The sequence below is a fragment of the Python bivittatus genome, unplaced genomic scaffold, assembly GCF_059951505.1.
Source record: "Python bivittatus isolate LINGU-HERP-01145 unplaced genomic scaffold, Pbiv_v1 ctg000070_np1212, whole genome shotgun sequence".
In the NCBI taxonomy this organism is placed as follows: Eukaryota; Metazoa; Chordata; class Lepidosauria; order Squamata; family Pythonidae; genus Python; species Python bivittatus.
The window spans coordinates 20,050,406-20,065,758 of record NW_028277034.1 but is presented as its reverse complement, the minus strand read 5'-3'; the positions used below and the strand labels follow the sequence as shown (position 1 = coordinate 20,065,758).

The following is a 15,353-nucleotide window of genomic DNA, read 5'->3' as shown; positions in this document are numbered from 1 at the left end:
GATATAATAAAAGATTGACTTCGGGCACTTAATCTTTTTTGCTTGTTTGCTGGCCTTTGCTTTTGTAATAGATCAATCTTTGATCTTAGAATACCCGTATCTTTCTATATCTCATTAGAAACAAAGCTTGCACACTAGAAGTGATGGTTATGATACTAAATATTATTTGTATTTGAAAATTACATTCATAATGCCTGTAGTTTCCAGTTTGTCCTAGTTTCATATCTTGTTTATTTTAGGAATGTGTTACTTGCTGAATATCCAGTCACTGCATCCTGTTTCTTATGTCTTGTTGATGCTACAATTTTTTAGGTGGCTATTAAAGAGGGATGCATGAGATGCCAAGAAAACAATGATGTCTCAGTTATACATAAATACAAAGTAGAACAAGTACAGGTAGTCCTTGCTTACCGACTACTCGTTCAGCGACTGTTTGAAGTTACAACCAGTGCTGAAAAATGAGATTTATGACTGGTCCTTGAAGTTGTGGCTGTTGCAGAGGTCACGTGATCATGATTTGGGCACTTGGCAACCGGTGTGCATTTACTATGGCCACAGCATCCCGTGGTTACGTGATTGCCATTTATAACCTTCACAACCAGCTTCTGACAAGCATAGTCAATGAGTACGTAGGCAGGAAGTTGCAAGTCATGGTCACATGACATTGCATTTAACAACTGTGCCGCTTAGCAATGGAGTTAATGGTCCCTACTGCGGTCAGTGAGGACTATCTGTAATGAATTTGTGTACCTTGGTAGAATGCTGACTAAAGACAGAAAACATTTAAAATGGCGTAACAGGATGAGTAGTATGTGGTTTCTCATGAGGATTGTATGTTAAAACAGGTGAAACGGCGATGGATATGAGTATACTTAATGCCCAGTTTGTTATATGGAAGTTCAAGTTAAGCATGAAGTTGATGAAGTCATGAAAAAAGAAAGTTGAGAAATTTAACAAACAAAAGGCAAAATATTAAATACAATATTAATATGTGGAAGATGGTTTGCTTGGATAGGAAGAGATGGATAGGTATTGTGAATAGTGTTGCTGTAAACTAGCTCTATAGTCCATTTTTGTTATTTCATACCTTAAATTTCTATATCTTACTGTTTCTTTAGCCTTTTCTACATTCTGTATATTTATTTATTTATTTATTGTATTTCTATAGCTGCCCATCTCACATAAAAGAAAATAATATTGCTTACCCTGAAAGAAAATATAATGTATTTATGTGCTTATACATACATGTGTATGAAGCTTCTGTAATTGATTTTGGAAAGTTGGTGTGTGTGTGTGTATTAAAAATTTGTCACCGTCCATCTCGTTAGAAAGCGACTCTGGGCTGTTTACAGAAGAGATAAAATCCATTAAAATACAATATAAAACCATCTTAAATAATAAATATATTCCAAGGGATGATAAAATTGGCGAACAGCTCAGGGAGTGTTATCAAGGCGCCAACCACCCCCAGGATTGATTACAACTCTTGTCGCCCCATCCAAGCTGACAGAACCAGTTCTTAAGTCCTTTCTGGAAAACCGGGATGGTAGGGGCCCACCGCACCCCTGGGGGAGAGTATTCCCAAGGACTGGGGCAACGGCAGAGAATGCTCTGCTCCTTATCTAAACTTCATGTGGCAAATTTATGTTTTGAGTTCTCCAGTATAATTTTCTTCTCCTAAATACGGAAGACAGGGTTTCATTTGGAATAAAAAGGAAAATGTTGAGGATCACAAATCATCCTTTGCCAACCTGCCGCAGTCCAGCATTGGCTATGCTGACTGAGAGTTCTGCCCATTATCATTCTAACACATTTGGATGGCATCAGATTAGACAAGGCTGCATTATTTCTTCAGCTTTACCAAGTAGAAAAAAGAAACTACTTTGATTTTTTAAAAAGTCTGCCTTGAGAATGTATCATCAGAATTACATGAATGGCTGGGATTACATATGCTAAATCATAAATTGTATTTTAGAATCTGAACTGATTGGATTCATGCTGTTTTAAGTCACACTAACTGTATTTATGGCTTATTCAAAGTGAGGTTCCAGTAAATAGTAGCTATTATTCTTTCTGCAAGTAACAATAGCTGGAGGAGGTAAAAGATTTGGATTGGGTCAGTGATAAGGAAAAAAGGTCAATTTTGTCTCTTCTGTATAGCTGCAGTTAAAATAATTTGCATTCACATCTTGTTGTATTTAGTAAGATTGAAAAAATATGGCAAGTTTGTCAGAAAGCTCCCATATATATGATAGGTTAAATTATTTGTTTGTTTTTCAGTGGGTTTTGCAATTAGTTGCAGTTCTGTTGCTATGTGTACAAAGCACATATTTAAATTAATTCTCATTATGGTAAGCATTATGTCAAATGCTGCAATAATAGAATTTGAACTGAGCAAGAATTGATTAAAAAAAGCAGAAACAAATGTCATGTGGATGGCACCAGAAACTTCCCATGACATTTTACAAAATCTTTGCTGAAAGATTGTATTGTTGTAGTTAACAATTGCTGGTCCTTAGGCAAGCTATGCAATGGTACTTTCAGCAGAATAGAGTCAACTGGAGCCTCTCCCCTGCCCTGACAGTGTGCTGCTCCCCTTCTCATGAACACAACTTGCTTTCAGTTAGAGTTTTAACTATGATCAAATGGAATACTCACCCACATACAGAATGAAAACCAAAAGTATAGCTTTGACATCGTTTTGCAAAATAGCTTTTCACAAGCAAGTAACAAATTCTGACAGAAGTTAGGGCAACGCAAAAGATATATATCAGAACATATTCAGGCAGTGCAGAAAAAGTATAAGTACATTGTATATGCCTCTGATATATAATCTATAATTTAATTACTAGTGGTGTTATGTCAGCTTCCCTAAAGAGTCAGGCTTCTCTCAAGGAAAGCAAAATTGTTAGAATCTTATCTACTTGTTCACTGTATCTAATCTGGTGCCCAGTTGCAGAGCCCTAATTAAACATATGAATGTCATCCAGTGACATTCCACCAGAAACTGATTGATTTGAGTAATAAGTGATTTGTAAAGTCACAACAATTATGAAACAAATCACAAAAAATGTTTAATGTATTTTGAACAACATTAAACACTGTCCTGGTCATTGTAGTGGAGAATGGGGAGGAATAAACTGAGTCTATTGTTTGTATGCACAAGCATCATTTAGACCTAATTTTTAATAGCTTGTGTTCAGGGTGAATTCCAGGAAGCTTGATGATGTGTAAGGTGGCTTTGAATATTTGATACAGTTTATGCAGTGATGGTCATATGTGTTCCAAAGTATGGATTCTAGACTTGGTGATCCAAATGCCAAGTACCAAATAGCACTTTAGAATGTAAGCTGCCAGTGATATCACTTGAAACGCACGTGTACACACACTCCAGGCTTGCAAGCAAAGCATATTTTTATGTTCTCTCATTCTAATTGGGTTATTGACTGAGTCTTTTTATTATATTTTATGATTTCTTTGGAAGTATGAGAAATGCCTGTTAACAAGAAAGTTCATATAGGCAGATAAAAAATAAATTCCAGTGGTTAATTTAATAAAGTTGAATGAGTAAAGAATTGGATGGTAGTTCTCCCAACTTAATTCTCCCAAAAGTTTTCTATCAGAAGATAACACCAGGGTTGGCAACAGTATTTCACAAATAGGAAATAAATTATGCCAATAGATCATAAAGATCTGGAAAACTATATTTTTATATATTTTGTTACTAATAGCAGTGTTGTATTCCCATTAAGCAATTGTAATCTTGTGTTGTAATACTACTGTGCAGCAGGGCAAGAATGATTGTATATGAAAGCAGGAATCCATATTTTAGAAAGCTGTGTGTTTTATCAGATATAGGCACCATTATGTTCAGAAAACACAGACAAATTTGTGTTGTTTAAAACACAGGAATGTGTCCCAGTCATGCTTCAGCCATAAAATTATACTTTTACTTAGATAAATATTATAATGCCCTAAATATCATATGAGTCAGGCAATGGCATGTAGAATAACTTGAGACTAGCTATTGGGCATCTGCAAAGAACTCTTACTTTTGTATCCTGCTGCTGACCTGTAGCTGGCTGGGAGCAAAAACACTAAGTAAATATGTAGATTGTTTTGGAAATTACCCCCTTTTCTAGCTTTTTGGTTTTATGCTCCTTAGAAATGTTTGTAAGAAGTATAAAATATCACAGAAGGCTGAAGCTTCTCAGGTTAGTGCTTAGCGTGCTGGATGTAGAGGTGTTAAATTACCTGTCCCAAATAAAGATTGCAGCTGAAATGTCTACTTTGAGACATTTTGATTTTGAACAAGCAATGATTATTATGTTGCTCATATGTGGAACACTCACTTGTATTACTGGGTTTTTGCTAACCTAGGCCTGTAAGGTAGGAAAGATGACTACTTTACTCTACATTTCAGTTGAGAGGTCAAGAGAAAGACCGCCTTTAGACTGATAAATTTGTAGTAGAGTTGAAAGCCCCAGTATCCATTTTTCTCATTCGTTCCATCCTAGGAAGTATTTCAAGTAAAGCGCTAGTCCTAAAAGTATAGCAAGACAAACACTGTCCTCTTCTCCAGAGAAAAGGTCCATATAATTCTTTTATTTCACCCTTTCTCCCAGGAGGTAGACAATATTATGTATAGATGTATGCTTGTATATACAGGTAGTCCTCATTTAGCAGTTAGCCTTGGACAATGACTCTTTGCAGTTATGACAGTGATGAAAAAAAACTTGGTAACCATTTCTTGCATTTACGACCTTCACAGGTCTGTAAAGCAAAGAAAAGCTGAAGTAAGATCGTAAGCGTAGTTGTGGCTTCACTTAGCAACCGCTTCACTTAATGACCGAGTTGCCGGTCCCAACTATGGTTGCTAAACAAGGAATATCTGTACTAGGAGTTGATAGTCAACTTCATATATTCTATATGCTTTGTACTTTAAATCTTAGCCATGTTAGTTAGAGGGTAGTGATGTGCAGAATATTTAGAATTCAAACTGGTTTGTGTACAAGTGGGGGAATGAGTAGGCTTGTCTCTCCTTTTAAGAATAAAACACTATATCTTAACCAGTTACAAAAGAGGCTGATCATTGGCTGGAACTGTCCCATAATACATTGTATTACAAAGACTCTTGTAATCATTTTAGAAGTGTTTTAACTTGAAATTTAAAACAGCTGATTTGAGTTTGAAATGCTTCCAAAATTATAGAAACAGCCAGTCCCAAATGTGAAATAACTGTTTTGAAATCAAGCCATTTTAAATATGAAATGTTTTACAGAATTCCCTGTTAATTTTTCCTCTTTTTCTTGGAGGACTCCTCTAGTGGAAGGCTAGACTGAGAAATAGCGGCCCAAAGTCATGGCATGGTGTTTGTCACCAGGTTGGCAGTCCAAAGATCTAATCTAAACACTGGTAATTTTCAGTGCAAAGTAAAATTCTCCACAGTCTTTCTGTTTACACTTTTAAAAATATATTAGAAGCATAGAAAACATTACATGATGGCCTATCATGTAGGAATTATAGCAGACATGTGTCTCATAGAATGATTTGTATTTTTCCCTGTGCAAAGCATTTTTAACTCCTTTTCATTTATGAGCACTCTGGCACAGTTCTTGTAGGCTTTTTTCATCCCCCCCACTCTCTTTTTAAAAATGAAACACTATATCTTAACCAAACAGTTGCCAAAAAGGCTGATCATTGGCTGGAACTGTCCCATGAGAGAAAGGTCCCACCTCTTTGGTTGTGCTGACAAGCTGTTTATGTTTTTGCAAGGCTACTCTTTAACTCAGCTTCATGATCGTTATAATGGGACCAATTGTCTGAAGCTGCTGCGAGCAAACTCTTTTCCCCAAAGAGACTGTATTTCAATCCCTGCAAAGACATAATGGAATGCCTGTAAGTAAGCTTTGAATTATGCTATTGGGCTCTCTCTCTCTCTCTCTCTCCCTCCCACCCCTCCCCCTTCTCTCTTCTCTGTTTCTTATATTCTTCCGGGATTGGAGAAATCCTAAAAATGTTTGAAAAGTTTAGATTTGGGCAATTCATGACATTTTTGTTGGTCTGTTTTGGAAGGAACTCTTAAATTGGGGGAAAAAATGCTACTTTGTGTTCAGTGACATCATGCTTGTTAAAATTTCCATCAAACAACTGTGAGATTATCTTGCAGGGAAATAGTAGGAAAAAACAGTGAAACAAGGTTAATAGGACAAAATGATTAAAGATAGCATTTTAAAAGCAGAGTCGTGGATGAATGATCATGAGGAACTTCTCTAAAGCCTCTGAATGAAAATATATTAATGTGCAGCAGGACATCAAAGGATTTTTCTGTGCATGTGCTAGAGTGTGGGCATGAGTCATGATAGGTAATTAACAAAATCCTTTAGAAAACTGAAATTTCAAGGTATTAATGCTCCAAAAAATACTGAGCTTTAACAGTGGTGTTATGTGATGTATTTCTAATGTTAAATAATCCATGATATCCCATACCAGACTAATTTTTCCTCTCAAAGCTTATGAAACATTGTCTCGATTCTTACTATGGAATAATGTGAATAAGGTTAAAATTTCCTAAACGTCTGAGATTAACAAAAACATTTCTATAATTTTATAACACAAAATGTGGATTATTCATATAACTAAAGTTAACTGAAAACATTACAACTTTTATAAAAAAAACTTTTTTTAAAAAAAGTTTTTTATCCAATTGCATTGATCAAATTATATATATCACCATAGTACTGTAAATTAGGGAATGGTAGTCCCTCAAATCTAGATCTAGGTGATCTTTACAATTCATGAAAACTTAATTCCCAAATTGAATCAATATACAGTAATAACTTACTGCCTGGAGATGCAAGATATACCACTAATAACTTTAGAACTGCATTGTGTAGTATTTTGCTCATTATTTATTTAATCTCCACCCACTACTATCCTTTTTCTTAAACAATTAATAATTTTATATGAAGATATGCTTTGGTTAAAAGAATTATCTAGACTTTATAGAATGAGCAGAGTTACAGAGTATCGAGTGACATTACAAAAAACAAAACATACCCATGTTCTTTGCAGCTGATTCAAAGCTAAAAATCAGTGTAGCCAATGGATGAAATTCATCTAGTAAATTTCCATTAGTAGTAAAGGCTGTTAAAAGAATAAGGATATAAAAACTGATGACGTTACTCTAGATAAATATTAAATATTCAGATAAATAATCTAGAATCTAGAAATTTCTAGAATCTAGAAAAATTATAAGGAATTATAGAAGAAGGATTAAGGCAGTATTCATAGGCTTTATTCGAGTTTTCATGTAGATATTTCTAAAAGGGATGCTCAAGTCTTTGCTTATTTGCACAGGAGGATTTAATCACATATTTATATGACAGCAGGCAGTTTAGCAAACTGGGTATGCCCTTGTGCTAGTTTCACATCTTCCTCATAGGGCATCAGTGAAGAGAGACAGTCCTTTTACCTTGACCAGCTGAAATGACATTCCCTTGTACTTGTACTGCTGCTATTTCTGCTGCACGGATGAAACATTTACAGTATACAGACAAGAAGACTGAGATGCGCAGAGGGGGATCTGGTAAAGATAGCTTCAGTAGCAGTATATTTGCTAGCTTTTCAGCCTCTTTAAAAAAACTAGAGTTCTTATTCTGTTCATAAATAAGTGAATGTATTGTAAATTAGCCTCTTATATTATGGAGTGGGAACATTGTTAATATGCTAAATAAAGAAGCCCGATGTACTTCAGGCTGAAAACGTATTAGTGACTATATGAGCCTTATATTCTAAGCACATGTATTGGAATGCAAAAACTGGCCTCAGCATCACCTCAAAAACATGCTTAAAACACATCCTTATCTCCATCAATATATGCAGCTAAAAGGCCTGTAAAAAGGGAGATAAGGAAATTCTTGTATTTCCTGGAATTCTGTACAACACGTTTGCAGCAGCATCAAAGCATGGCTTGCCTGTGTGAGGAAGGGTTTATTGGATAAGGGATTTGTGTTTTCCAAAGATCACAACGTGCTTTTTTTTTCTTTGTTGGTTATTTCTGCCTGAAGTAAAGCAGCAACCATATTAATTTTCCTCTCGTACTGCCTTTAGCCCTCCCCTTCATCTGACTATTACCTTTTTAGCAGGGATGGTTACACCCAAGTTCTGGAGTCATTAGTAAACAGTTGTAATATACAAAAACATGCATCTTACCAAACTGAATTAAAGCCATATGCTATTGTTTGTTTTTATGCAATAACATACCTTACGTACGTGTTGAAATAAAACTATTATATTACTTTAAAATTAATGACAAATTCATATTTAGCGGCAGCTTACTATCTGATAGATAATTTCCACAGTCCATGAGTTGGGACAATCTCACTTAATAAATCAGGGTGAGATGATGGCACAGATAATAAAAATCAGATGGAGAGGAAATCCTCAAAGTCCCAGAGAAGCACCGTATAGCTAAATTTATTTAAGGGCACTGAACATGTCTTCCGTTTTCCTGAGTGTTCACAATTCACTTGCCTTTTATTTATGACCAAGTTTGTTTGTTTGTTTATTTATTAAATTTATCTCCGCCCATCTCTCCCTAACTGTGTACAGCCACAAGAAATAAAGCAGTTTTAATTGTCCTTAATAAAGGATATGGGATCTGAAACATATCAGGCTGCACAATAAACTTCTCATGGGCAATCTGAAGCTACTTTGACAGCACTGACCCACTAAAGTTACGATAGCAGCGCTGTTCTCTGCCATGTACTTTCCCAGGATATCTCTCAAGTAATGTCACTGACTTAAGAAACAAACGAGAGTGTGGGAGACAGACTGCTTTGCCTGCAGTGTGGAATTGTCCTCTGTATCAGGTCTGCTGGAGTGATACAGGAATTGATCAATTAATTAATTAATATGCTGCCCATCTCCCCCAGAGGGTGACTCGGTGTCTCACAATAAAAATCCAAAGCAGTAAAAAAAATGAAAATATAAATATCCATATCCACATTAAAATTAGCTAATAACAATTCTATATAAAAAGACTATACGATTCAAGATGGGGGGGGAGAGAGCAGTGTAAATTATCCCACCAGCCAGTTCCAACAATGGAGCCCCCATCAGGCCCCCAGTGTAAATTTAGCTTTTACACTACATTTCAGTCATATTTTGAGCAAAAAGAAGTGGTGTATGCTGTGGACTCAGCCTGGTTCAGTGTTGATTTCATTGGATATTTTTAATTTCACCTCCTTCCATGGTTAGATTTGGTAAGCTCAATGATTTGGATTCTGGTCCAGTGATGGAAACAGGCTAAATAAGAACTTACTCTATTTTAAAATAGATTGTAGAAATATTCATTTACACCATAAGGTTCTGAAGTTGCTTTGAAGGTACTTGGATGTAGTATCACAGTTTGAAAATAGTTTCCAATCAGCTGCACATGGACCTGATTTTTTAAAAAAGAAATACGCACTATTTCAATCAGTTAAGTTTAAAATACTCTGCTAATAGACTTTCAGGTTCTTTGAGAATCAGATTTCTTGCTTTGATGAAATGCTATCAGCAGCCATATGGAATGCATATCTGTGTTCCTCTCTTTGGTTTATAAAAAATAAGCACATGAATGATTTGAAAGCTGACATACAATATAATCTATTTCCCCCAAATGCTTTCAGTGACATGGTTTGCTTATTCTTCTTGGCTCATATTATTAGTGTATGTTCAAATAAAGAAAATAATTTCAGTTAGTATATATTAAACCTTAGTGCTTCATTGCTTATCTCATGATAGGATAATGAAACAAAATTAATTTCTGTTATTTTGCTGATTGCATTTAGAAAGTGTTGTAATTTATGTTCTTTTGCCACTGCTTTTCTAAACACTGTAAAAGTTATTTGCATTAATTTTCACCAAGATGCAGTGTATGAAAGTGTTAAAAAACACTTATGCTGAGATTTCTGACAATTCTGCTGGGTTGTGTGAAATATGAGATGCAGATGGGAGGAAAATGTCATGCATCGAAGCCTGGCTTTTTATGGGGGGGAGTTGCCCTAGGTGAGGTCAGATGTTGGCATGTTAAAAGTTTTATGCTGAATAAAACCTCTGTTTTGAAATTTTGGACACTGCAGTTTGAAAGTATAGAATATTAGCTAGAACCTTACAAAAAAAGAAAAAAAAGATTTATCTACTCCTGTGTTTCAGAAAGTGGCTAAAACATTAGCTGAAAAATTAGTTTGGGTGCCGCATATGCTCAGAAATCCATAACAAAGGGGGTGGGGAGGGAGGAACATGCACAAATCTTTACTGCTATTTTAAACAGCTTATTTTAAAGAAAAAACCCTCCCACCCTATCTATAGATTTTTTTGCCTATAAAATGTAAAAAAAGTGACCTTGTAGCAGGAATATGACTAACTAAATCTTATAGGAGAGGGAAGAAACTGTCAATGTGTTTTTAAATAAAAGTTTAATTAGTCTGTTTTTGTATTCCTGTGTTTTAGAACCAAATTCAACATTTTGTTCTTTTTTCTATTGTTAAGAAGACTGGAGGAATTAACCTGATTTTTAGTTATTTATAGATATTTAATGTTTTCGAAAGAAGCTGTTTTTGTTGAGTGCTCTTAGAGCAAGGGTGGGTAAACTTCTTCGACATAGGGGCCAGAGGTCATGTCTTTGAGTGGATGGCGGACTGCTGGATTCTCCCCTTCCTCTCTCCCCTCCCTCTCTGTGTCTCTCTCGCAAATACACTGGCACTTGGAAGCCTCTTGGGGTGAACCATTGATATGCGTTTCTTTCTTAGGGGAAAGAAAGGGATGGCCAAAGGGGAAAAACGAGGGCTTGCTCCGCAGAGTCTCCGGGCTTCTCTTGTGGTTGGGGAAAGCAGTGCTTATGGAGAGAGGAGGAAGAGAGCTCAGTAACTGAAGGTACACTATAAACACATATATAGATAGGCTTGTAAAACCATCCAAATCATTACAGTTTATTAAAGTAGTGTGGTTCTACATCAGGCCTGAATTCTTTTTTAGGAACACTGAGTCCAGGTGGATATTATTTCTTTTTGGGACTATGGGCCAGATAATTTTGGATGGCCGGCCAAATCTGGTCAGTGGGCTGTAAGTTGCCAATCCCTATCTTAAGTAATAATATTATTATAGGTCAGGGCCTTACAGTACTCTTTTCCAAGTAATGGTGAACATGCAACTTCCGAAATGCCCAGCCAGCAGCTTTTGTCTGAAAATTATGGGCAATTGTAATTCTGGCACATCTGGAGAGCATGTTGAAGAAGGCTTTGGGGGGAAGTTTGGAGTGATTTGTTTTTGCAGTTCAGTTCTTGGGGCTTTGATTTTAAATGATATACAAATGAAGGATAAGAAACATTTTTGGATTGTTGGAGTAGACTCAAATTTTATTCTATTTTTTAAAAGAAACTTGCATTAAGTCATTTTTGTATATTACTGTAGTTTGTAAACAGATTGCACATTTTTTTTTCCAGAAATACAAATCCTCAACAGTTTGAAATTCTCCTCAGGGCCGAAGTATAAGGCCAAGATAAGCAGCTTAGTACCCTCCAACCCGTGTCCATGCTAGCCCAGGCTGATGGGAACTGAAGTCAAAAACTGGAGGCATCTTGTTGCCATTACTTGGTAAGGCCTTTAGAAAACTGTTTATTTGACACTGTAGCATATAAAGGAATGCAGTATTGAGGGAAACATTAAAGGCTTAGGAGCTGTTGCAAAACCTGTGAAGGACTGTTTGATATACAGAATATGTGACTGGTGAAATACCTGCCACTGTCAGCAAATAAAGAAGTGATGAGCTCCTCTCTTTCTGTTTATAGTTCAAATCAGTTTGATATCCTTATTCATGTGGACAAGATAGTGTGGGTGGTTATAAAAAACCTGGAGTCTGCTTACTAACCAATGAAGCTAAGTTCACATGTTGTTTTCAGTTGTGTGGTAATTGCTTCCACTGGTAATATTTGAGACTGCAGTTATGTGAATACAGTTACTTTAATTATCAAGTCCAGTAGTTTTGTTTGTCATGATAACCCTGGATTTGTCCTTTGGTATGTGCTTTTTCCAAAGTTGAAGTTGCAGACACGAACAGAATGCAATTGTCCTGCACTCTGTCATCCTTCCATCTACAAAATTGGATGAAGGCTGGACATTGTTAGATAGTCAAATGGCCAAATATGCCTTTTCTTGAGCAAGTCTGATGCAAATAAGGAAGGGAAGTTGGATGCCATTGCTTCCAACTGCATGGTCATTCAGGTTACCTTCATGCAGAGACTTCCTCCTGGCCCTTTTTTAAATTATTTTTTATTTATCAAATTTGTCACCACCCATCTCATTAAATGACTCTGGGCGGTTTACAAAACAATTAAAATCAATTAAAAGTACAGAATTACAATAATAAAAAATAAAAAGATCCCAAATAATTGGCAGTCACTCAGGGAGCGTCATCGAGGCACTAGCCACCCCCAGGATTGGGTAGAGTTGTTATCCCCCATGCAAACTGGCAGAGCCGGGTCTTCAATTTTTTCCAGAAGGCCAGTAGAGTAGGGCCTGCCATACCTCTGGGGGGAAAAAGTTTCAAAGGACGAGAGCAACAGCAGAGAAGGCTGTCCTCCTAGGTCCCGCCAATCGACATTCTCTCGCTGACAAGACCCGCAACATGCGCTTTCTGCCTGAGTGGGTGGGACAGGTTGATGTAACAGGGGTAAGCCAGTCCCTCAGGTAACCTGGATCCATGCCATGTAGGGCTTTAAAGGTGATAACCAACGCTTTGAATTGGACCCGGAAGCAGACTGGGACCCAATGCAGCTTGTGTAGTAAAGGTATTATATGTGCCATTCTTGGGGAACTCAAAATTATCCATGCGGCTGCATTTTGGACCAGCTGTAGCTTACGGATACTCTTCAAAGGTAGCCCCATGTAGAGCACATTGCAGTAGTCTGGGTGAGAGATGACCAGGGCATGAGGGACTGACCAGAGAGCCTCCTGATCCAGGAAGGGGCGTAACTGGTGTACCACACGAAGGTGGGCAAAGGCTCTCCTGGCCATGACTGCCACCTGCTCCTTGAGTCCAGGAAGACCCCCAGATTACACACCAGGTCTGTCCGGGGCAGTGCAACCCAATCCGAAACCAAAGATGGTAAATCCTTGGATACAGAGGGGCCTCCAATCCATAGCCACTCCATTTTACCAGGGTTCAGCTTTTCATAGGTAGGTGAGGAGAAGAGAAATGCCTGAAGAGATCTGGCAGTGCTGCTGATGCTGGGATGAGTTTTTCCTATAAATGCTTTCTTTCCTAACAGTAGAAAGTTAGCAAATACAGTTTTGGCTTGTCAGAAACATGGCAGGGTGTTTGTAAAAAAGCCAAAGGAGTGGAGTACCTACTCAGACTGTCTCAAATAGGTGTTGGCAGCAGTTCCCAAACAATGGCTAGCGTAGCAATTTAGTAGCATTATAGCAACTGAGCCTAACTATATAATAATAAGTATTACTCAGTAACTTGTTCCATTACGTTTATCACAATTTATTCCTATGTAGTTTTATACTAGATTAAACATAGTAAGTATGTTGCATACTTCTTTATCAGATGTACATCTATAGAGCCACAAAATTCATGCATTACTGAGAAATACAAAGGACATTACCGGGCAAGAGCTCCCAAATTCAGCTGCTAATTTAGTTCAGTTCCATTTATATAAAGGTTTCTTCAGTAACCCAAACTTAGCGTTAGATTATGTAGAATAATTACAAAGAGGGGGATCTCTATAAGACAAGTAGAATATTAATAACATTTTTTAAAAAATAATTTTATTTATAAAATTAGGCATTTTAGATTTTTGAAATAAACAGTGATTCATAATGGTCAAAGTTTCTGGAAACACTATAATGTAATGCACCATTTTATTATGCTAGATTCAGTAAATGAGCAAAGACTGGATTTTATGTCCATATGCTACTCCCTCTTATATAGCATAGAGTGAAATCAAGTACTGTATTGCTAAATTAAGACCAAGGTTAATCTCAAATATGTGAAATATGCAGTGTGTATTATGGTATTTCCTGTCCAGTTGTCCTTATTGCTTGGAGAGCTTTCAAACATAGTGTTTTGTTTTCTTGAGACAGAAAGTGTTAGAAAAGTTTCATAAAATGCCTGGGTAGCTTGTTATGTAAAACCTGAATTGAGAAATAAAGAGAGGTAACATGCAGTAGTTTTCTACTATATGTAACATGCAGTAGTTTTCAGAGTTTTTTTTAAACCTCTACATGGTTTTTCTTTTGAGCTTCCTGTTATTTATTTCTGTTTGGTTTTTCAGTTTCTGGCTCTTTAAAAAAAAATCTGAACAAACTAATTTTAAAGTTGATAGGAGTATATTTATTATTTATGAAATTTGTCTACTGTCTGAAACCAACCAGACTTAGCCAGCTTATAGAACCTACATTATACAAACACCATACAAATATGCAACTAGAGTATGGGTAGTCCTCAACTTACGACCATTTGAGGTTATGAACCCGCTGAAAAAAGTGACTTTCAACTGGAGTCTGAATTTATGGCTGTTGCAGCGTCCCCATGGTCAGACGATCAAAATTTGGGCACTTGGCAGCCCACCTTCACTTATGACCCCAGGGGCACTTCAACTCCCCCTACCCCCCATCTCTTCCCATCTATGCCCTATTGCCACCCTGCTACCCTGCGCTCCACTGCCCAAGCTGACCTTTGCTGTCTTCTTGCTCCTGCTGCTGATGTGTGCCTGGCCTGACTGCTGGGTTGGGCTGGGCTTCGGCTGCAGGGGGGAAAAAAGCCAAAAAGCCCGTTTGCAAAACTCCTGGAGTGCGGCATGCCGAAATGCCCCTTTGCGCTGTGCTCCTGGGCGGGGTTGGGCTTTTGGCTTTTGCTTTGCCAAAGGCAGCCCCTGATTCGCAGTGCGCCAAAATGCCCCTTTGCAAAAAGCTCCTGAGCAAGGCTGGTTTGGGCTTTTGCTTTGCTCTGCGGGAAAAGAAGGCCAAAAGCTTTTAATTTTAATACTATAATGTATAATTTTAATAATACTTAAAAAATAATATTAATAATAATGTTTAATAATAATGTATAATACTATAAGCTCCTTTTTATTATATAAAAAAGGAGCTTATAGTATTCTTATTCCTGGCTACAAAATTAAGAATGACTGAAAATTAGAAATTTTTATTTCATACCTATCATTGAATAATTGGTATGCTAAAGTATGGTCAAATGCTATTATGTAAAAAGTTACTAATGAAATTCAAATGCTGACTTCTGAGAGGGAGGAATTATATTTTTATCAGATCTGGAAAGATTATCCAAGTAATGCTAATAATAA

General features: G+C 36.8%; 1 protein-coding gene across 7 annotated transcripts in view; it reads left to right on the top strand.

Annotated features, from left to right (window-relative positions):
• The window catches only part of TRIM2 (tripartite motif containing 2), a 72,824-nt gene that overhangs the window by 1,675 nt on the left and 55,796 nt on the right, over positions 1–15,353 (top strand). The window contains exons 1-3 of one of the 7 annotated variants that reach the window (XM_088132734.1): positions 5,749–5,898; positions 10,797–10,920; positions 11,490–11,640. The exons of 1 other annotated variant lie outside the window; for it this stretch is intronic. The gene's annotated coding sequence lies outside the window, so the exon portion shown is untranslated. Of the gene's footprint in view, positions 1–5,747; positions 5,899–7,569; positions 7,589–10,796; positions 10,921–11,489; positions 11,641–15,353 lie in introns of those variants that run through there. 5 more of the 7 variants (XM_088132736.1, XM_088132735.1, XM_088132737.1 and 2 more) reach the window with 5 other exon arrangements.